The following is a 23,021-nucleotide window of genomic DNA, read 5'->3' on the forward strand; positions in this document are numbered from 1 at the left end:
TCCAAACCCCTCATCTCCGGTATCAACCTGGTGAACCTTCTCTGCACTCCCTCCAATGCCAATATATCCTTCCTCATATAAGGGGACCAATACTGCACACAGTATTCCAGCTGCGGCCTCACCAATGCCCTGTACAGGTGCATCAAGACATCCCTGCTTTTATATTCTATCCCCCTCACAATATAGGCCAACATCCCATTTGCCTTCTTGATCACCTGTTGTACCTGCAGACTGGGCTTTTGCATCTCATGCACAAGGACCCCCAGGTCCCTTTGCACGGTAGCATGTTTTAATTTGTTTCCATTGAGATAGTAATCCCATTTGTTATTATTTCCTCCAAAGTGTATAACCTCGCATTTATCAACGTTATACTCCATTTGCCATATCCTCGCCCACTCACTCAGCCTGTCCAAATCTCTCTGCAGATCTTCTCCGTCCTCCACACGATTCACTTTTCCACTTATCTTTGTGTCGTCTGCAAACTTCGTTACCCTACACTCCGTCCCCTCCTCCAGATCATCTATATAAATGGTAAACAGTTGCGGCCCGAGTACCGATCCCTGCGGCACGCCACTAGTTACCTTCCTCCAACCGGAAAAACACCCATTTATTCCGACTCTTTGCTTCCTGTCGGATAGCCAGTCCCCAATCCACTTTAACACACTACCCCCAACTCCGTGTGCCCTAATCTTCTTCAGCAGCCTTTTATGGGGCACCTTATCAAACGCCTTTTGGAAATCCAAAAACACCGCATCCACCGGTTCTCCTCCATCAACCGCCCTCGTCACATCTTCATAAAAATCCAACATGTTCGTCAAGCACGACTTTCCCCTCATGAATCCATGCTGCGTCTGATTGATCGAACCATTTCTATCCAGATGCCCTGCTATCTCCTCTTTAATAATGGATTCCAGCATTTTCCCTACTACAGACGTTAAGCTGACCGGCCTATAGTTACCCGCCTTTTGTCTCCTTCCTTTTTTAAACAGCGGCGTAACATTAGCCGTTTTCCAATCAACCGGCACTACCCCAGAATGCAACGAGTTTTGATAAATAATCACTAACGCATCCACTATTACCTCTGACATTTCTTTCAATACCCTGGGATGCATTCCATCCGGACCCGGGGACTTGTCCACCTTCAGTCCCATTAGTCTACCCAGCACTGCCTCTCTGGTAACATTAATCGTATTAAGTATTTCTCCTGCTGCCAACCCTCTATCGTTAATATTTGGCAAACTATTTGTGTCCTCCACCGTGAAGACCGACACAAAAAACGTATTTAAAGACTCAGCCATATCCTCATTTCCCACTATTAACTCCCCCCTCTCGTCCTCCAAGGGTCCAACATTCACTCTAGCCACTCTATTCCTTTCTATATATTTATAAAAACTTTTACTATCATTTTTTATATTAATTGCTAGCCTAGCTTCATAGTCTATCCTTCCTTTCTTTATCGCTTTCTTAGTCTCTCTTTGTTGTTTCTTAAATTTTTCCCAATCACTTGTTTCTCCACTATTTTTGGCCACTCTGTACGCAGCTGTTTTTATTTTAATACTCTCCTTTATTTCCTTCGTTATCCACGGCTGGTTCTCCCTTTTCTTACAATCCTTGTTTTTTGCTGGAATATATTTTTGCTGAGAACTGAAAAGGATCTCCTTAAAAATCCTCCACTGTTCCTCAGCTATCCTACCTGCCAGCCTGCTCTCCCAGTCTACCTTAGCCAATTCATCCCTCATCCTAATATATTTCCCTCTGTTCAAACAGAGGACACTGGTTTGAGACCAAACTTTCTCCTCTTCCATCTGAATCAGAAATTCGACCATATTGTGGTCACTAGACCCAAGAGGGTCCTTCACAATAAGATCCTTAATTCTACCTACCTCGTTACACAATACCAGATCCAAAATAGCTCGTTCCCTCGTCGGTTCCGTAACATGCTGTTCAAGGAAACTATCCCGACAGCATTCTAAGAACTCTTCCTCCATTCCACCCTTACCGACTTGAGTCTGTGCACAGGGCATGCTCAGAACATAAAAATTAAAAAGGGAAGCAGTGGGATGAACTATTTACAGGTACGCAAGCGAGTCAAAAACAAATCTGTGAATATTCACTCTTGGTAAAATAACAATTGACTCTTGCTTTTCTCCTTAAACTTTAACTACAAGTCAAGTCTAACATTCACTTAATATTTTCTGTGTCTGATCTGTTGGGAACTTCAGCACAATGGTCAAATGGAAGGTGGGCTGGGGCAGTGATTTTGATTTGATTAATTATTGTCACATGTATTAGCATACAGTGAAAAGTATTGTTCCTTGCACGCTATACAGACAAAGCATACCGTTCATGGAGTACATAGGGGACAAGGAAGGGAGAGGGTGCAGAACATAGTGTTACAGTTGCAGATAGGGTGAATAGAAATATCAGCTCAATGTGTGATAGGACCATTCAATAGTCCAATGGCAGCAGGGAAGAAGCTGTTCTTGAGTTGGTTGATACATGATCTCAGACATTTGCATCTTTTTCCTGACGGAAGAAGGTGGAAGAGAGTATGCCTGGTGTGTGTGTGGTCCTTGATTATGCTGGCTGCTTTCTCCAGGCAGGAAGTGTAGATGGAGTCAATGGACGTGAGGCTGGTTTGCGTGATAGACTGGGCTTCATTCACGACCCTTTGTAGTTCCTTGCGGTCTTGGTCAGAGCAGGAGCCGTACCAAGCTGTGATACAACCAGAAAGGATGCTTTCTATGGTGCATCTGTGAAAGTTAGTGGGAGTCGGAATGGACATGCTGAATTTCCTTAGCCTCCTGAGAAAGTAGAAGCGTTGATGGGTTTTCTTAACTATAGCCTCGGCGCGGAGGGACCAGGACAGATTGTTGGTGATCTGGACACCTAGAAACTTGAAACTCTCAACCATCTCTTGATTTCTTGGGGTCTCATGATTTTGTAAGAGTTTTAACAACACCAGGTTAAAGTCCAACAGGTATATTTTTTAGCAAATGCCATTAGCTTTCGGAACGCTGCTCCTTCGTCAGATGGAGTGGATATCTGCTCTCAAACAGGGCACAGAGACACAAAATCAAGTTACAGAATACTGATTAGAATGCGAATCTTTACAGCTAATCAGGTCTTAAAGATACAGACAATGATTTTAACATCCAGTCTGGCCGAGGATTTTGTCAAGTCCAGCCCTGATTTAGTGAAACTATTTCTGCAGCTTTGGCCGAAATAGGTAGCCATTCTGAAAACACCAGAAGCTCGATACCATAGAGAAATATTTCAAATTAAAGCTCTCCAGCTTTACAAAAAATACATCGCCTTTTTTGGACTTGCACCACAACTAGAAGTGTTCTTGACTTAAATCTCTGATAAATTCTTTCTGTTCATTACATCTCATTACATTCTGTTAGTTATCTCATTCTGCTAGTATCATTGTCACAATACTGTCTGACCCCACCAGCATTTTTAAATGTTGTTTCGCTAAATGTAACAGAAAATCTAGTTGGCATGTTGTAGGTTTGTCACTAAAGTCGTTGACTGATTCTCACTGCAGGAAGGTCTATTGTACAAGATGGTTATAACAACACGCTGAAACTGTCCAGAACTCAACGAATCTATTGAACAACAACCCAACCAAAGACTGTGTCAATCCCTGACATTCTCTGTCTGATTATAGTACAACACACTTGCCTGAAGTTCTTCTCTTGGCTGGGGCAATAGCAACAAGGAGCATAATGGGCCCTGGAGCATAATGGGCCCTGTGCGACACATTCTCACCTAATGACACCAACAAACAAAGTACTTGGCAGAATGTTACAGACCTGTGGATTACCTTGAGCAACAGGATCCCCATGTTGCAACATTTTAGACTTTTTTTGATGTGTTATGTTTCCCTAAATTATAGCTGAGATCATTCAAAGAGGGACAGCCTCCTTTAGAACATGTCTAGTCTGGTAGAACAGCCTGACTCTCCAGCAGAGATGCCAAACTGCCGAGAAATTACATTGAATCTGCAGAACAGCTCGGCCCATCTAGCCGGTGCTGGTTTATACTCAACACGAGCCTTCTCCCACTTCATCCCCCACATCTCAGCGTCTCAACTAGAATTTGCCAAGACCAGGAGGTATTATAATATTACTGCAGGCCTCCATAAGTCCCCAAGCACCCACACACCCATAATTGCTCACATTGATAAATCAACTGGTTAACAATGGTGGCTATGATACCCACAGTCCTCTCTGTGCCAGAAACCATTCAGTCCATCACATGGCTTTACTGGAGCATTCACACCTCAGAGCCATATTGCATCCTGGGAGTGTAACAATGTTTGTTGGTGGCATGGTCGGAGTGGAACAGGAGAAGAAGATATTCCTGTTATTCCTCCCATCTATCCAGGAAATTAGTCTTTAATTCCATAAGACTCCAGGACAATCCCTGGGATGACAGCAATTTGCATTTATATAAGGTACCCTCAGCACAATAAAACAATCAAAGGGGTTTCACAAGACACGAGTGAATGAAACTTAGCACCGAGTCCTGTTCGGAGACGTCAGAGCAAAATATTGAAGGTGCTGAAGATCCAAAACGAAAATAGGGAATTCTGGAAAAACTCTGCGGGTCAGGCAGTCTCTGTGAAACGGAAACAGAGATAATGGCCAGAATTTTTCCTTTCTCCTGCGGTTTGTTTTCCGGTGGCAGAGGCCTTTGGCCGGCGGAGGGATCTTCCGGTCCCATCCCACCAAGGGCTACGGCGTTTTGTATGGCTCGCCCAACCAGCCTGCTAAGGAACCTGCCACGGCGAGCAGGGTGGTGGTGGGGGAAGGGGGAAGAGGAGGATGGTGGGAGGCACCTTCGGCCAAACCAAAAGACCCAACTGGCAGGAATGGCCGGAAAATCCCTGCCTAATGTTTCTGATTTTGTTTCGTTTGTGCAAGGAACTGAACAGGTGACCAAATGCTCCATCAAAGAGCTGATTTTAATGGAGCAACTTCAAGGAGGGAAAGAGGGTGGAGAGGTTTAGAGAGGGAACTCCAGGGTTTAGAGTCTATACAACTGGAGGCACCACCCGCAATGGTGAAGTGATGGAAATCGGGGATGTGGAAGAGGCCAGTTTATCGGTACAAATGAAGAGGAAAATCTGCCTGTGGGTATCTAGTATGAGCTGATGCACTGAGTCAAATGAATGAGAACTCAAAACAAGGTCTGTATTTAAAATGTTCAGTCACCAGGTCAACACATTGAGCCTGGATTAAGCTCAATTGCTCTAAGTAGAGGAACCAATTGAATGATATCACCTCTTGATGCATTGCTGAAATTAGTAAATAACAGTAACTGTTCCAATATATTAGGAAGCAAAACAAGATAGTACAGCTGGAAATTACTGCAGCAAGGACAGAGTCTCATGATCTTAATCCAGCTGCATTATAGGAGTGCACAGTGACATGGACAATTTGTACTTGTATTAAAGGGCAGGTTACATTTCTTCACAATCTGAATCACGCTCCGTGTCCAGAGACCTCTGTGGAGAAGGGTTAGAGTTTTAGCAGCTGAAGTAGACTGTAGGTGACGGGGAGATTAAAATCTGGGTTGCACAGGAGGCCAGAATTGGAGGAGGTTACGATAAAGCAGCAGAATTTTGGATGAGCTCTTGTTTACAGAGGGGAGGACAACTTGGAGACCATTGGAATTGTTGGGGCCAGACAAACTCCCATTAGTGAAGCACTGACTGAATAACGTGGAATACTGCTCACAGCCGTGTCTGTGTGGGCGAAGTGGCCGGGGTTTTGTGCTCCTGTTCGCATCGGGCATGAATGGCAATGAAAATGAGAATCCCACGAGGTGTCCAAATCGTGTTTCATGCCAACGTGCAGGCATGACGTGATAGCTCCCCCCTCTCCTGCAGCCCCCCCGCCCCCTCCCCTGCACCCCCCCCCCCCCCCCCCCCCCCCCCCCACCGCCAGTGACATACGAGAGACATACGAGATTCCCAACATTCAACATAAGGGAGCCCCATTCTAATAAATTTGAATCCAATGATCAGGCCTCTCTGCCCGATAACCTCTCCTGGCGATGTGAATTACAACGGATCTCCCACAGCATGTATCTGACAGACAAACCCACCAGAGGAGCTCAGGTGACTGCATCACTCAGAGAGGAGAGGGCCATGCCCAGGCACTGCCCCCTGGCACTTTGCTACCAAAGCTGTTGGGGCCAATGGCTTCAACGCCATGTTTCCCACCCGCTGCGACACCCTGCCTCAAAGGCTCCAGGGTAATCCCTGGGGAGTTGACAATCAATTTGCCTTCTTGATCAGCCCCACACACAGGGGGGGTAAAGAGAAACAGGCTGAGATCTGGAGGTGGGGCACGTGCATGGTGCCCATTATAGCTCCTGCACCGCAACCCCCCCCACCCCGCTCGCCTACCACCTGCTCCGTTTCCTCAGAAGGAACTCTTCAAATACAGACAATAAAAACATAACAAAACTTACTCCAACTGATAAATCCAAGAAAGGGTTTAATAAAGAAACTTCATTGTTTCAAACTTGGGGCCTCACCCTGGATCAATCCAAATTCCCCACAATTCCCAACAAGTTCTTATTTATAGTGAGTCAGCTGGTCAGCTGATTGTCGCCTCATTCTGTAATTGGTTCCATGGTTTACTGGGTCAGCTGACTTTTACAGCTTGTTACCATTGGTCCAAAGTTGCCCCCGGTTACATTCTAACACTCCCCCCGTACAAACAGAGTGCTCGGTGACCCCACAATCATGCTGGGATGGCACGTTGAGTTGGCAATCTTGACCAACATGTCAGTGCAGTGGCGAGGGGGTGCAGAGCTGTCAGAAACGTGGCTCCACGATCAGATGTTAAACTGAGGCTCCACCTAGTGGTTGTGCTGCTCAAAGTCCCAGACATTATTTGAATAAAAGCTGGGTGCAGTCCCGGGCAATATTCAACTTTAATCAAAGAGGAACAGGTTAACTGGTTATTCATCCTGTTACTATCTGTGGACTCCCATTGGCAGCACACTCTGTCAGGGCAGTATAAAAATACCTAAATCGGTCTAAACTAGCATTTTCCAATTGCTCCTGTGTTGTGAGAATACCCTTCGCTCTCTGGTACCTCATCAATATAACATTGGCTGTGGTTCAGTAAGTACCTTTGAGCGGGCAGTGTCTGGAGCGGGCAGTGGAGTGAGCAGGGAGCAGAGTGTGAGCTGTAAGGGCTTTGGCTCACAGGGCTTCAGCGAAGGTGAGGAAGGTTGTTTGTTTTTCTTCTGTTACACCCCCTTTTTTGTTTTATCTCCCAAAAACTAAAAAGGACATGGCTGGTATGAGTGGGAGGCCAGTATACTGCATTCGGTGTGGGATGTGGGAGTTCCTGGAGACAACCTGCCTCCCGGAAGTCCATATCTGTGCCAGATGTGTGGAACTGCATCTCCTGAAGGATCGTGTAAGGGAGCTGGAGCTGAGGCTCGATTAACTCAGTTTAGTTAGGGAAAATGAGAGATTAATAGATAAAAGTTATAGTCAGGTAGTGACACCAGGGTCTCGGAAGGAAGACACGTGGGTCACAGTTAGGAGGGGTAATAGTCAGAAGGGTGATGTGCCAGAAAGTACCCCAGTGGCAGTCTCCCATAAAAGAAAGGGATGGGCAACAGATGGGAGAAGGGAAGGGAGTGAGCAGTCTGTGGAGGGATCCCCTGTGGTTGTCCCCCTCCAAAATAGGTATATTGTTTTGGATTCTGTGGAGGGGGATAACCCTCCAGGGGTAAGCCACGAGGACCAGATCGCCTCCACGGAGACAGGCTCAGGGGTCCGGAAGGGAAAGAAGGGGTTTAGGAGAGCGATAGTTGTGGGAGACGCAATGGTTAGAGGCACGGACAGGCGGTTCTGTGGGAGTGAACGAGAATCCAGGATGGTAGTCTGCCTCCCTGGTGCCGGGGTACTGGATGTCTCCGAGAGGGTAGGAAGCATATTTAAAAAGGAAGGTAGTCAAACGGATGTGATTATACACATTGGTGAAAATGATGTAGGTAGGAAGAGCAGGGGGGTCATACGAGAGAAATTCAGGGAGATGGGTGCTAGGCTAAAAAGTAAGGCCTCCAGGGTAGCAATCTCTGGACTGCTCCCGGTGTCTAGTGCAAGTGAGGCTCGGAACAGGGAGATTCTACAGTTGAACGCGTGGCTAAAGGACTGGTGCAAGAGGGAGGGTTTTAAATTCATAGATAACTGGGAAATCTTCAAGTCAGGATGGCAACTGTACAGAAAGGATGGGTTACACCTTAACTGGAAGGGAGCAAATATCCTGGCTGGGAGTTTTGCTAGAGTGTTTCGGCAGGATTTAAACTAGTGTGGCAGGGGGGTGGGGAACAAAACAGTAGGTCAGTAAATACTGAGGCTGGGGTTGAGCTGGGGGCCAGGGCAAGGCTAGCTAAGAAGAGGAGCACTCTGGAGGAGGATGACCTGAGTGGGCCTGGAGGTCTGGAGTGCATCTGCTTCAATGCGAGGAGCGTAACGGGTAAAACAGACGAACTTAGGGCCTTAATGCTTATGCGGAATTTGGATGTGGTTGCGGTGACGGAAACTTGGTTAAAAGAAGGACAGGACTGGCAGCTGAATATTCCGGGGTATAAGTGTTTTAGGCGAGACAGAGGAGGGGCTAAAAAAGGTGGGGGAGTAGCGATATTAGTTCAGGAGCATATTACCGCGGTGCAGAGGGTAGACAACGTAGAGGGGTCATGTACTGAGTCGCTGTGGGTGGAACTCAGAAACAGGAAGGGTGCAGTCACTATGCTGGGGGTGTACTACAGACCACCCAACAGCCCACGGGAAGTGGAGGAAAGGATATGTCAGGAGATTCTGGATAGGTGCAGAAAAAATAGGGTTGTTGTAGTGGGGGACTTTAATTTCCCTGGCACAGACTGGAAAGTGCTTAGAGCTGGGGGTCCGGACGGGGAGGAATTTGTAAAATGCGTACTGGAAGGTTCTTTGGAACAGTATGTAGAGAGCCCGACTAGAGAGGGGGCTATACTGGACCTAGTTCTGGGAAATGAGCCCGGTCAGGTCGTCAAAGTTTCGGTAGGGGAACATGTGGCAAATAGTGACCACAACTCTGTTAACTTTAGGATAGTAATGGACAAGGATGAGTGCTGTCCTACGGGCAGGGTGCTAAATTGGGGGAAGGCTAACTATAGCCGGATTAGGCAGGAATTGGTGGATGTTGATTGGGAGAGGATGTTCGAGGGTAAGTCCACGTCTGGCATGTGGGAGTCTTTTAAGGAACTATTGATAAGGCTGCAGGATAGGCATGTGCCTGTAAAAAGGAAAGATAGGAAAGGTAGGATTCGAGAGCCGTGGATAACCAGGGAAATTGAGGATCTGATTAAAATGAAAAGGGAGGCGTACGTTAAGTCCAGGCAACTGAAAACAGATGGAGCTCTGGAGGAATACAGAGAGAGTAGGAAAGAACTCAAACGGGGAGTTAGAAGGGCAAAAAGAGGTCACGAGATGTTCTTGGCAGGCAGGATTAAGGAGAATCCTAAGGCATTCTATTCATACGTTAGGAACAAAAGAGTTGTCAGGGAGAAAATCGGTCCTCTCAGGGACAAAGGAGGGGAATTATGCTTAGAACCCAAGGGAATAGGGGAGATCCTAAATGAATACTTTGCACCGGTATTCACGAAGGAGAGGGGTGTGTTAACCGGGAGTGTCTCGGAGGGAGGTGTTGACCCGTTAGAGAAAATCTCCATTACAAGAGAGGAAGTGTTAGGTTTTTTAGGGAACATTAAAACTGACAAAGCCCCAGGGCCTGATGGCATCTATCCTCGACTGCTCAGGGAGATGAGAGATGAAATTGCTGGGCCTCTGACGGAAATCTTTGTCGCTTCTTTGGGCACGGGTGAGGTCCCTGAGGATTGGAGGATAGCGAATGTGGTCCCGTTGTTTAAGAAGGGTAGCAGGGATAACCCAGGAAATTATAGGCCGGTGAGCTTGACGTCCGTGGTAGGGAAGTTGTTGGAGAGGATTCTTAGAGACAGGATGTATGTGCATTTAGAACGGAACAATCTCATTAGTGACAGACAGCATGGTTTTGTAAGAGGGAGGTCGTGCCTTACAAATTTGGTGGAGTTTATTGAGGAAGTGACAAAAACGGTGGATGAAGGAAGGGCCGTGGGTGTTGTCTATATGGATTTCAGTAAGGCATTTGACAAAGTCCGACATGGCAGGTTGGTTAAGAAGGTTAAGGTTCATGGGATACAAGGAGAAGTGGCTAGATGGGTGGAGAACTGGCTTGGCCATAGGAGACAGAGGGTAGTGGTCGAAGGGTCTTTTTCCGGCTGGAGGTCTGTGACCAGTGGGGTTGTTACAAAACCCCGCAGGGCTCTGTACTGGGACCTCTGCTATTTGTGATATATATAAATGATTTGGAAGAAGGTGTAACTGGTGTAATCAGCAAGTTTGCGGATGACACAAAGATGGCTGGACTTGCGGATAGCGAAGAGCATTGTCGGGCAATACAGCAGGATATAGATAGGCTGGAAAATTGGGCGGAGAGGTGGCAGATGGAGTTTAATCCGGATAAATGCGAAGTGATGCATTTTGGAAGAAATAATGTAGGGAGAAGTTATACAATAAATGGCAGAGTCATCAGGAGTATAGAAACACAGAGGGACCTAGGTGTGCAAGTCCACAAATCCTTGAAGGTGGCAACACAGGTGGAGAAGGTGGTGAAGAAGGCATATGGTATGCTTGCCTTTATAGGACGGGGTATAGAGTATAAAAGCTGGAGTCTGATGATGCAGCTGTATAGAACGCTGGTTAGGCCACATTTGGAGTACTGCGTCCAGTTCTGGTCACCGCACTACCAGAAGGACGTGGAGACGTTAGAGAGAGTGCAGAGAAGGTTTACCAGGATGTTGCCTGGTATGGAGGGTCTTCGCTATGAGGAGAGATTGGGTAAACTGGGGTTGTTCTCCCTGGAAAGACGGAGAATGAGGGGAGATCTAATAGAGGTGTACAAGATTATGAAGGGTATAGATAGGGTGAACAGTGGGAAGCTTTTTCCCAGGTCGGAGGTGACGACCACGAGGGGTCACGGGCTCAAGGTGAGAGGGGCGAAGTATAATTCAGATATCAGAGGGGCGTTTTTTACACAGAGGGTGGTGGGGGCCTGGAATGCGCTGCCAAGTAGGGTGGTGGAGGCAGGCACGCTGACATCGTTTAAGACTTACCTGGATAGTCACATGAGCAGCCTGGGAATGGAGGGATACAAACGATTGGTCTAGTTGGACCAAGGAGTGGCACAGGCTTGGAGGGCCGAAGGGCCTGTTTCCTGTGCTGTACTGTTCTTTGTTCTTTGTACCTCTCAGTCAGAATGATGTGGGTCCAAATCCCTCTCCAGACACTTGGGCACATAATCCAGTCGGCATTCCCAGTGTGAGTACTGAGGGAGTGCTGCAGTGTCGGAGGTGCTGCTTTTCTGATGAGATATTGAATGGAGATCCCTACCTGTCCTCTCAAATGGATGCAAAATATTTCACAGCAAAGTTCCCCCCCAGTGCCATAGGCCAATATTTATCCTTGAACATAAACCACTCCAACAAAGATCAAACACCGGGCATCATGGCAATCTAATAAAATGCTGTGGTCAGAGAAATGGGCTAACGGCCAGGATTTCAGGTGGAGGCAGTGGCTATCTCTTAGCCACAGAGTTGGGGGCCAACTCACCCCTGGTGCTCCTGGGAGCCATTGTAAAATTGTAATTATTCAGGCAATAAGGTGCCTGCAGATGGAGCTTCAGCCCCTCTAAGCCCAGATTTTCCACCTTTGAGAGCTGCCTGCCAATTAGGAGTTCTTGCTGGTAACACCAATGGGAATGATGCAGGAGCCACGGGGCTGGAGGACCCCAGAGTGCAGGAAAGTGAGGCTGGGAATTACTGGGGCCAATCAGACCGGACCTGGCAAGGCCGGGGTTGAGTCAATCTGGAGAGGCTTCGAGCAGGGGTGGCCCCTACCTATGGGGGCAGGGGCCTTTGTGGGCCACAGAGTGCCTGATCACAAGGATCACCTCCCACAACCCCCCCCCCCCCCCAAAAAAAAACCCATCCCTCCCAGCTCCAATGAACCCCCAGTGAGGTTTTACTGGGTGGTCTCCTCAGGTGACAACGTGTCCACCTATGACCAGTAAAATGCCAGCAGCAGTGGGAATAGGCCCTCAGGTGGCCAGTAATCAGCATAACAGTGAGCGGGCTACCCATCACCTACCATGCCCCTGTTTAAAAACAATGCCAGCAGTGACAGGAAGGTGATGGGCATGGCACCCCCCCCCCACTCCCCCTTTGCCATTCCATCTGATTTTGTGTTCCACCTTCACCTCCCAGCCCGAGGTGAAGACAGCACACAATTCCAACCAATGATGACCTTTTGTCACGTCAGGACCTGGCTGGCTTGCTGAGTATTTCCAGCATTTTCTGTTTATATACCACTTTCGTCCCTAACAGCACTCTAGGTGTACCTACACCACGTGGACCGTAAAGGCTCAGGAAGGCGTCTGACCACCGCCTTCTCAAGGGCAATTAGAGATGGGCAATAAATGGCAGCCTCGCCAGCGCTGCCCACAGCCCGTGAAAGAAAAGACGACAGAGAATCGGGTCATTATCCTGTTGTTTTTTGTGAAAGTTTTGCACTAATTGGCTCTCACATTTCCCGGCATTGAAGCAGCGACTACATTTCAAAAGTATTTCATTGGTTGTGAAACACTTTGAGACGTCTGTGAAAGTGTTCCAGAATTACAAGTTCCTTCTTTTCTTTCTTCATGTGTTAGTTTATAAATGTATTTTACCAGAAGCTCAGAAAGCACCTACGCACGACCTGTTCTCACCCGACTCCTGCACATGAACACTTTGTCGCAGGCTGAAATTGTAATCAAGAGCAGGAATCCTGACCAAACATCCCACTCCCTCACCCAGCACCAATCACAGCTTCTCGCCCATTGGCCCAGGTCAGCTAACACACTGGAGACCAGGGATCTGAACTGGACCCCTCTGATTCTTTACGGTGAGATATGAGGGTCTGGTGGTTGTTCCTGAACTAATATTCATCAAGTCATAGAGTCAGAGAAGTTTACAGTGTGGAAACAGGCCGTTCGGCCCAACTTGTCTGTGCTGCCTTTTTTTTAAAAATCACTAAGCTAGTCCCCCATTGCCCGCGTTTGGCCTATATCCCTTTATGCACATCCTACCCATGTGACTGTCCAAATGCTTTTTAAAAGACAAAATTTTACCCGCCTCTACCGGTACCTCTGGCAGCTCATTCCAGACACTCACCACCCTTTGTGTGAAAAACAAGGCTCTGGACCCTTTTGTATTTCTTCCCTCTCACCTTAAACCTATGCCTTCTAATTTTAGACTCCCCTATCATTGGGAAAAGACGTTGACTATCTAGCTGATCTATGCCCTTCATTATTTTATAGACCTCTATAAGATCACCACTAATTCGCCTACGCTTCAGGGAAAAAAGTCCCAGTCTATCCAGCCTCTCCTTATAACTCAAACCATCAAGTCCCGGTAGCATCCTAGTAAATCTTTTCTGCACTCCTTCTAGTTTAATAACATCCTTTCTATATCCTTCCCGAAATAATGGCCAGGGTTTTAAGGCCCCACCACAGTGTGTGACTCCTGGTGGATGCAGCAGGATTTTTAAATTGCCGTTTACCCTGACGGGGCAGCAATATACAGTCAGGCGGGAGAGACAGTGAAATTTTGGCCTCTGAGTTCAAAGCCCATCAGAGCAGTTTGAGCCCGTGAACTCAGTTTTCAACAATTCCAATTCGAAACATACAATACGGCGGCACAGTGGTTAGCACTGCTGCCTCACAGTGCTAGGGACCTGGGTTCGATTCCCAGCTTGGGTCACTGTCTGTGTGGAGCTTGCATGTTCTCCCCGTGTCTGCGTGGGTTTCCTCCAGATGCTCGTTTCCTCCCACACTCCAAAAGGTGTGGTTAGGTGGATTGGCCGTGTTAAATTGCCCTTTAGCGTCGGGGATGAGCAGGGTAAATATGCACGGTTACAGGATAGGGCCTGGGTGAGATTATTGTTGGTGCAGGCTCGATGGGCCGAATGGCCTCCTTCCGCACTGTATGGATTCTATGATTTTGTGCTAGCTTGGGTGACTATGTCACATTGTTGTAAAAAGCCACCGATTCACTAATGTCCCTTTAGGGAAGGAAATCTGGACCTGTATGTAACTGTGGTCTTCACACCACTGGGGTTGACTCTTAACCTCCCAGTGAATAGTTAGCGAGCCACACAGTTAGACTAGACAATGGGAAATAAGACCTTACCACAGACCCTGACATCCTGAGAATGAGTGAGAATAAATATCACATCAGATGATGCACTTACCCGTTGGAGCTATTCCTTCCTCAGAGTTGGAATTTTGCACAAGCTATTATTGGGTTAATGAGGCCCACTCTAGCTAGCAATTAATAGCTTCCTGTTTTTCTGTAAGTACAGAAACCGCCCCTTTTCAGAAAATAACATCTTTTATTTGCTGTCAGTTTGAAGAGTGTGTTAATGTCTGGAGCATTGAGAAGGTCAGCAACTCTGATCCAATCAATAAGAGTTGCTATTTGTACTGGCGGCCCTGTAATTACTGCTTCGGTCAGACTGAGCTATGGTCTCTACATGTTCCAAGGAAGCCCATCCCTCCCCCTTGCCAACCGAAGCTATAATTCAGAGGCATAAAAAAGTCAGAGGAGTCTTATTTATTAATGGTTACAACACAGGGATGTGGTACCATGGTCAACCGCAACACATAAAAACTTGCTGAGTGTCTCATTAGAAAACACTCACCTTCAAGCAATTGTCCTTGCGTCGGTTTCGGTCAGACATTATTCCTTCAAAACAAGAAGATTGTCTGTAATGAAACTGAGACAGAGAGGCTCCCACCAAAGTGAAATGTCTCTACACACGCTATCTCACCCGTTTTCCAAGAAATGGGGTCAATGGTAAGGAAAATCGGGAAGAACGTAAATGGGTATCGAACCCATCGCTGCTCTGCTCCTTTTTAAAAATTATTTGTTCATAGGATGTGGGAGTCACTCTCTGGAGCAGCATTTAATGCCCATCCCTGAGGGCAGTTAAGACTCAACCATATTGCTGTGGGTCTGGAGTCACATGTAGGCCAGATCAGGTAAGAACAGTGATTTCCTTCCCTAAAGGACATTCGTGAAGTTGATGGGTTTTTACGACAATTGACAATGGTTTCAGGTTATCAGTAGATTCGTATTTCCAGATCTTTTTACTGAATTCAAAATTGCAGCATCTGCCACAGTGGGATTTGAACCCGGGTCTCCAGACCATTACCCTGGGTTTTCTGGATTAGGTGTCAAGTGGTAACACCACTAGGCCATTCCTAGTGTGGATAAGATTTAGATTGTGGCTTTTAATTCGGACTATGTATACTCTGCAATTGGAATCATGCGGCAAGTGTCTCACCTTCTGACTCCCCAAAGCCTGTCCACCATCTACAAGTCACAAGTCCGGAGTATGATGCAATATTCTCCATTTGCCTAGATGAACGTAACTCCAACAACACTCTGGAAGCTCAACACTATCCAGGACAAAACAGCCCGCTTGATTGGCATCCCATCCGTCACCTTCAACATTAATTCCCTCCACCACCAATGCACAGTGGCAGTAGCGTGTACCATCTACAAGGTACACTACAGTAACTCACCAAAGCTCCTTCAACAGTTCCTTCCAAAACTGTGACCTCTACCATCTTGATGGACAAGGGCAGCAGACAAATGGGAATACCCGACAAATTGCGAAGTCCCCATTAAGTCACACATCATCCTGACTTGCAATTATATCACCGTCCCTCACTGTCGTTGGGTCAAATTACTGGAACTTCCTCCCTATAACAGCACATAGACTTGAGGAGGCTCAAGAGGTGACTCAGCACCACCTTCACAAGGTCAATTAGGGATGAGGAATAAATACTGGCCTATAACTAGTGATGCCCACATCCTATGAAAGAATTTTAAAAACACTTCTCTTTAATTAAAGACACTGAGGATTGATTCCCACTGTTGAGATAGAAACATAGAAAATAGGTGCAGGAGTAGGCCATTCGGCCCTCTGAGCCTACACCACTATTCAATATGATCATGGCTGATCATGCCCTTTCAGTATCCCACTCCCGCTTTCTCTCCATACCCCTTGATCCCTTTAGCCACAAGGGCCACGTCCAGCTCCCTCTTGAACATATCTAACAAACTGGCTCCAACAGCTTTCTGTGATAGAGAATTCCCACAGGTTCACAACTCTCTGAGTGAAGAAATTATCTCAGTCCTCAATGGCTTACCCCTTATTCTTAGACTGTGACTCCTACTTCTGGACTTCCCCAACATCAGGAACATTCTTCCCGCATCTAGCCTGTCCAGTCCCATCAGGATTTTATATGTTTCCATGAGATCCCCTGTTATTCATCTAAATTCCAGGAGGACAAGCGCAGTCAATCCAGTCTCTCTTCATATGTCAGTCCTGCCATTCCAGGAATCAGTCTGGTGAACCTTTGCTGGACTCCCTCAATAGCAAGGATGTTCATCCTCAGACTAGGAGACGGAAACTGCACACAATACTCAAGGTTTGGCCTCACCAAGGCCAGGTATAATTGCAGCAAGACTCCATCCTTATTCCGATACTCAATTCCTCTTGCTTTGAAGGCCAGCATTAGTTTTCCTCACTGCCTGCTGTACCTGCTTGCCAACCTTCAGCGACTGTCCCACCATGACACCCAGGTCATGTTGCACTTCCCCTTTTCCTAAACTGCCACCACTCAGATAATAATCTTCCTTCTTGTTTTGGCCACCAAAGTGGTTAACCTCACATTTATCCACATTATATTGCATTTGCCAAGTACTTTGCCCACTCAGTCAGCCTTTCCAAGTTATCCTACAGCCTCTTAGTATCCTCCTCACAGCACACACTGCCACCCAACTTGTGTTGTCTGCAAATTTGGAGATATTGCATTCAATTCCTTTGTCCAAATCATTAATATATATTGTGAACAGCTGGAGTCCCAGCACTGAACCCTGCGGTACCCCACTAGTCACTGCCTGCCACTCTGAAAAGGACCCATTTATTCCCACTCTCTGCTTCCTGTCTGTCAACCAGTTCTCTATCCAGGTCAATACATTACCCCCAATACCTTGACTAATTTTTTAAAGTTTGTTCAATAAACCCTTGTTTGGTTTGTCTGGTCCTGGGTTCTTGGGAATTCCCACCCCCCGGTAGTCTTCAGGATCTCTGTGTAACTCCAGACACTCCAGACACAGATTTTGCTCACTAATCTCTTGTGTGGGACCTTGTCAAAAACCTTTTGAAAATCTAGATACACAACATCCACTGGTTCACCCTTGTCCACTCTGCTGGTTGCATCGTCAAAGAATTCCAGAAGATTTGTCAAGCATTATTTCCCTTTAGTGAATCCATGCTGACTTGGAACGATCCTGTCACCTCTTTCCAAATGCTCAATTATTGCATCACTCCAGTATTTTCCACACCACTGATGTCAGGCTAACCGGTCTATAATTCCCACTAATGGCACTAATGGATTGCAAGCAGTAATCGATCACCTACTGTCTATTCCACCCAATCAGACAGATTGAATAGCAGACGGCCAACCCATTAATGACCAGTTTCTGCCAACGGGAAGTGAAAATCTAGTTGGTCACCTGTAACCCTGACCCGGAATGAATTATCCTCTGTTTAAAGTTTATTTATTAATGTCACAAGTAGGCTTACATTAACACTGCAATGAAGTTACTGTGAAAATCCTCTCGTTGTCACCTTCCGGCACCTGTTGGGGGACACTGAGGGAGAATTTAGCACGGCCAATGCACCCTAACCAGCACATCTTTCAGACTGTTTGACTTTCCAGATCAGGAATGCTGAAGAAATTCATCAGCAACATCAACAACAACAACTTGCATTTATATAGTCCCTTTAGTCAGGTAAAATGTCCCAAGGTGCTTCACAGGGGTATCATTAAACAAAATTTGACACCAAGAAATATTTGGATATATTAGCACAGGGACCAAAGGTTTAGTCAAAGATTTTATTATTGTCGTAAAAGGTAGAAAGAGGCAGCAATGTTTAGGGGGGTGACTTTCAGAACTTAGGACAGAAGCAGATGGAAACATGACTTCAATGGTGGGAGGATTGAAATCAGGGATGCGTAAGAGGTAACTGTCTGGAGTTACACAGAGATCCTGAAAGGTTGTTGTTAAATTGGAGATGACCGGGGGGAATTCCCAAGAACCCAGGACCAGACAAACCAAACAAGGGTTTATTGAACAAACTGCTCTCCTCACACTCCAGCCCTCAACTGCCTGTAAGGCCGGAATCCTGGGCAGGTCATGCCCTGGCCAGGGTCACCTGACCCGTCCTCTTAAAGGGGCTATGCCCCGCATACATAACTGTTTTGTAGGGTTAGAGGAGGCAACAGTGATAGGGAGAGGCGAGGTGGAATAACTCCATGGAGGCGAAAGTCCCGTCACCAAGTTTATTTACACCTTACATCAGCTCTCCAGTTGCTCCCTGCTGAATGCAGGCTCGGAGTCTGACACACCTGCTTTAAATAAGGAGCACGAAGCTCCCTGATTTAACCATCAATTAAGACTCATCAGGTATTTCTTTTGAAATACCAACCTTATTAGCCTGGCCGAAGTCATCACACTCCTCCCACCCCCCCCCCCCCCCCCCCCCCCCCAAAGTCCGAGGAATCCCCTCGGTTTGCTTCCCTCAGGGGTCTTTTCCTCCGCTTGATCCTCCCACTCGGCCTCTGATGTCGGCACTGTGTAACGGTTGGGCGCCCGTCTCTTCTGCCATGAACGCTGGAGGTCTGGTTCCTCGTCCACTTCAGGTGGTCGGGGAAATCGCTGCAGCTTCATCCCCCGTGTCCATTTTGGACCTGAGGTCCCCATCAAGGGTGCAGGGGAGGCGGTGCTGGCTTGGCGAGGGGGACTCTGCTCGTCCCTAGGGCTGCAGGGCGGACCCGGCTCCGGAACGGATGGAGAACTTGAGGCCTGGTCCAGGTGTTTCCTTACCAATGCCTCGCCTACGCGTACTCGGTAGGATACCAGTCCGGTCCTGGACTCGACTGTTCCGGTTACCCAGGCGGGTCCATTTGTATAATTTCTGACCCAAACTCTCCCCCGCTTCAAAGTGCCTCTCTCGGCGAGTGTTGTTATGGCCCCTGCATTGGGCTTCCTGGTGTCTTTCCACCGTTCCTCCCAGGTTTGGCAACAACAGGCTCAGTCTGGTGCGGGGCCGTCTGCCCATCAGAACAAAGAACAAAGAACAAAGAACAGTACAGCACAGGAAACAGGCCCTTCGGCCCTCCAAGCCTGTGCCGCTCCTTGGTCCAACTAGACCAATCGTTTGTATCCCTCCATTCCCAGGCTGCTCATGTGACTATCCAGGTAAGTCTTAAACGATGTCAGCGTGCCTGCCTCCACCACCCTACTTGGCAGCGCATTCCAGGCCCCCACCACCCTCTGTGTAAAAAACGTCCCTCTGATGTCTGAGTTATACTTCGCCCCTCTCAGCTTGAGCCCGTGACCCCTCGTGATCGTCACCTCCGACCTGGGAAAAAACTTCCCACTGTTCACCCTATCTATACCCTTCATAATCTTGTACACCTCTATTAGATCTCCCCTCATTCTCCGTCTTTCCAAGGAGAACAACCCCAGTTTACCCAATCTCTCCTCATAGCTAAGACCCTCCATACCAGGCAACATCCTGGTAAACCTTCTCTGCACTCTCTCCAATGCCTCCACGTCCTTCTGGTAGTGCGGCGACCAGAACTGGACGCAGTACTCCAAATGTGGCCTAACCAGCGTTCTATACAGCTGCATCATCAGACTCCAGCTTTTATACTCTATACCCCGTCCTATAAAGGCAAGCATACCATATGCCTTCTTCACCACCTTCTCCACCTGTGTTGCCACCTTCAAGGATTTGTGGACTTGCACACCTAGGTCCCTCTGTGTTTCTATACTCCTGATGACTCTGCCATTTATTGTATAACTCCTCCCTACATTAGTTCTTCCAAAATGCATCACTTCGCATTTATCCGGATTAAATTCCATCTGCCACCTCTCCGCCCAATTTTCCAGCCTATCTATATCCTGCTGTATTGCCCGACAATGCTCTTCGCTATCCGCAATTCCAGCCATCTTCGTGTCATCCGCAAACTTGCTGATTACACCAGTTACACCTTCTTCCAAATCATTTATATATATCACAAATAGCAGAGGTCCCAGTACAGAGCCCTGCGGAACACCACTGGTCACAGACCTCCAGCCGGAAAAAGACCCTTCGACCACTACCCTCTGTCTCCTATGGCCAAGTCAGTAACTCTGCTGGCGCAGTTCCCATGGTGGCTGTGGAGTGGTCCGATAATCAAATAACCACCTTGAGAGTTTAGTCTCTAATGAGGCCCCTGGCTGTTTTTTCAGTCTTTAACCTCTGGACTGCTCCCTCCGCTAGCCCATTTGATGCCGAGTGATAAGGTTCCATCTTGGTGTGCCAGCTCCCATTTGATTTCATAACTTTTGTGAACTCTAGGCTGATGAACACTGAACCATTATCGGAAACTAATACCTCTGGGATCCCGTGTGTTGCGAACGAGGTGCGCAGTTTCTCAATGGTCGCCGTCGTCTTTGCCGAGTTTAGTTTATAGACATCTAACCACTTGGAATGGTCATCTATCATCACCAGAAACATGGACCCCATAAATGGGCCTGCAAAATCAACATGGAGTCGCGACCATGGTCTGCCTGGCCATTCCCACGGGTGCAGCGGGGCTGCCAGTGGTGCCTTCTGCCCCTGTTGGCAATTCTGGCACTGTCCTACCAGTTTCGCTATGTCTGCGTCCAAACCTGGCCACCAGACATCGCTCCTGGCCAGCATCTTCATTGTTGATACTCCAGGGTGCCCATGGTGTAGTTCAGCCAGTATGGCCTGATGGCCCTGCCTTGGGACGATGACCCGTGCTCCCCACAGCAGTATCCCGTCTTCCACCGTAATCTGCTCCCTCCTGCTCCAGTATGGGTGGAACTGTAGATGGACCGGTCTTTCCAGCTGCCCTGTTAGCACCAGGTGCTTTACCTTCACCAACTTGCGGATAGCGAAGAGCATTGTCGGGCAATACAGCAGGATATAGATAGGCTGGAAAATTGGGCGGAGAGGTGGCAGATGGAGTTTAATCCGGATAAATGCGAAGTGATGCATTTTGGAAGAAATAATGTAGGGAGGAGTTATACAATAAATGGCAGAGTCATCAGGAGTATAGAAACACAGAGGGACCTAGGTGTGCAAGTCCACAAATCCTTGAAGGTGGCAACACAGGTGGAGAAGGTGGTGAAGAAGGCATATGGTATGCTTGCCTTTATAGGATTGGGTATAGAGTATAAAAGCTGGAGTCTGATGATGCAGCTGTATAGAACGCTGGTTAGGCCACATTCTGGTCGCCGCACTACCAGAAGGACGTGGAGGTGTTAGAGAGAGTGCAGAGAAGGTTTACCAGGATGTTGCCTGGTATGGAGGGTCTTAGCTATGAGGAGAGATTGGGTAAACTGGGGTTGTTCTCCCTGGAAAGACGGAGAATGAGGGGAGATCTAATAGAGGCGTACAAGATTATGAAGGGGATAGATAGGGTGAACGGTGGGAAGCTTTTTCCCAGATCAGAAGTGACGTTCACGAGGGGTCACAGGCTCAAGGTGAGAGGGGTGAAGTATAACTCAGATATTAGAGGGATGTTTTTTTACACAGAGGGTGGTGGGGGCCTGGAATGCGCTGCCAAGTAGGGTGGTGGAGGCAGGCACGCTGACATCGTTTAAGACTTACCTGGATATTCACATGAGCAGCCTGGGAATGGAGGGATACAAACGATTGGTCTAGTTGGACCAAGGAGCGGCACAGGCTTGGAGGGCCGAAGGGCCTGTTTCCTGTGCTGTACGGTTCTTTGTTCTTTGTTCAATACAGGGTCTTTCTGCGTCCACTGGCGTATATTGTGTGCATCCACCGGGAGGGGATCTATAAAGTTTAACGTCATCATGGTCTCCTCCATTCTGGGTACCAATGGCGGGGTGTCCGGTAACGGTAGCTGGCTTAAGGCATCGGCATTTGCCACTCTACTCCCTGGTTGGTGCTCCAATCGATACTGATGTGCCGCCAGCAATAATGCCCAACGCTGTATCGGGGCTGACGCTATTGGCGGCACTGCTTTGTCTTCCTTCAGTAGGCCCAGCAAGAGTTTATGATCTGTTACGATCGTAAATTTTCACCCATACAAATACTGGTGAAATCTTTTGACTGTGAAGATTACCGTCAGTCCTTCCTTCTCAATCTGGGCATATCTTTGCTCTGCCATTGCCAGGGTCCTGGAGGCATACGCTATTGATTGCTCTGGTCTATTCTGCCACCTGTGTGCCAGGACTGCGCCAACCCTATATGGGGACGCGTCACAGGTGAGTACCAATTCCTTCTTGGGGTCATAATGTACCTTTACATTTTTGGGTGAGAGTTGCTGTTTAATTTTCGTGAAGGCCCTGTCCTGGTGGGCCGACCATTCCCAAGTTTGTCCCTTTTGTAGCAACTGGTGGAGGGGATCCAGAATGGAGGCCCTATTCTGTATGAATTTCCCGTAGTATGTTACCAGTGCTAAAAACGACCATAGCGCCTGGATGGTTTTGGGAGCTGGGGCATCTTTCATTGCTCGCACCCGATCCTCCAGAGGATGTAGACCCGACTTATCCACTTTGTACCCGAGGTAGGTTACCTGAGGTGCTAAAAAGATGCATTTCTCCCTTTTCAGATGCACTCCTGCTGCTGCAAATCTCCTGAGTACTTCCTCCAGGTTCTGCAGATGTTCCGCCCTTGTTTTACCCGTAATGAGGACATCGTCTAGGTAACTGGCAACCTGTGGTAACCCGTGTAGGATCCTCTCCAT

The sequence above is a fragment of the Mustelus asterias genome, chromosome 21 (genome assembly GCF_964213995.1).
Source record: "Mustelus asterias chromosome 21, sMusAst1.hap1.1, whole genome shotgun sequence".
NCBI lineage: Eukaryota > Metazoa > Chordata > Chondrichthyes > Carcharhiniformes > Triakidae > Mustelus > Mustelus asterias.